The following is a 1,755-nucleotide window of genomic DNA, read 5'->3' as shown; positions in this document are numbered from 1 at the left end:
TTGTTGTTAGTACTCTCTAGACTCACATTCAGCGTTTCTTAAAATTCGTACTTTATTAATATTACGGTTAGCTTTACGTATGTTTAGTATTAAACAATATATTAATACATATTAGCCTTTGCAAAATGGGTCAGTGGACTGTTTATGCAGTCAAAAATAAGTTACAAGCGCGCGTGCTCAACTTGAACTTCGAATGGATCAAGCTTAACTAGTTCAAATATGCGTTTGCTAGTGTATTTGATGCAATACGCTAAGGATCTTTTGAATAAATGTTTTCATTTGGAGTTGTTTTGAGTTGAATTCCCTTTTACTTAGTATTTTTTAATTTTGTTTACTTTTGTTGCAATTGTTGCATAAACGCGGAACACCTCGTTGACCAGTCTTTTATTGTGTTTTAATGCTTACTGAATTATGTATTAAAGTTTTGTTTAGCTTTGTTTTTAAAATACAATTTTCGTTTACGATTTGAATTTTGGATTGTAAAATACATACATAATTACTTATATATTATTCACATTTAGGCCCCCATGCATTATAATCTAAATGGTAGTTGTTGGATTTAGTTTTTATTTATAAGGATTTTCTATACAAAATATTCCATTTGGGCTTGGTTTTTAATCTTTCTTAAAAGTTTTGGTAAACTGATTGAAGTTTTTTGACACATCGTACACATTGTTGTTTTGTTGGGTTTGAATAATATATATAGTTGTGTTATCAACATCATAACCATTTTCAGTGCATTTTCTTGGGTTTTTTTTTTCGCATGGAAGCCGAAAAAGATACTGGAAATTCAAAGCCAGTATAATTGTACGTTTTTATTAATAATATGATCTTAAAGGGAACTTTTAGTTTGTAACTTCTTAATCCTATTTGAAACTATAATTAATTCTTAACATTGAGATGACACATAGCACAAGCCACGCACAAACCTTCAAAAAAGTGATTAATCTCACTTCACAATCATTGAGAATCATGTTAGAAATCATGGGACAACTTTGAAAGGCATATTTATAAGTGTGTACGTATACCTTATAATTGAGTTCCATTACAAACTCTAGCACGCCTGACAGACGGCAACGCAATGTATATAATAGTAGGTGACTTTTCCGTTTGTTTTCCATAGATATTTCTTATTCTCTGGATCACAGAATATCTCTTCGCACAAACCATAATGCCGTATGTATAATATATATGCTCGATCATGTTGTATACCTTGATATCGTGTTGTTTTGTCGTGCAAATAAATAAGAAAAATAAGAATCATTTTCTAATAGTAATAAAAATATATAAAAAACGTTTTGCTCTTGTTTTCATAATATTTATTTTGTTACAAGTATTTAAAAATAATCAAATAATAAACGAAATAATTGGACCATTATAGTATAGGCAGCACATAAAAACTAACAAAAACATTAGCACACATTGTGGAAAATAAAAAACAATTCTACATGTTTTCCAGAAGTCATTTCCGCTGCATTTTCAGAAGTTAATTCTTGGAACTTGTGTAAATACTTTAAGCTTTGTTAATTGTGACCTGCTGAAATTAAGCAAAGGGTTTTTTTGGAATACATCTAAATTTGTAATATAAAAAATAGTTTAAATTAATTATTTATATAATTATTTTAAATTAATGAGGCACATTAAGAAGAATTTGTAAAAAAAATGGTCAAAAATATATTTGTCACAAATCAGAAAATTAGCTTTCTGCTTTTCTCAAATAAAAAATTCTTCGTAATACTTTTCATCATAAAACAA

Source organism: Drosophila virilis, chromosome 5, assembly GCF_030788295.1.
Source record: "Drosophila virilis strain 15010-1051.87 chromosome 5, Dvir_AGI_RSII-ME, whole genome shotgun sequence".
In the NCBI taxonomy this organism is placed as follows: Eukaryota; Metazoa; Arthropoda; class Insecta; order Diptera; family Drosophilidae; genus Drosophila; species Drosophila virilis.
The sequence above is the reverse complement of the archived record's forward strand: the minus strand, read 5'-3'. Positions refer to the sequence as shown.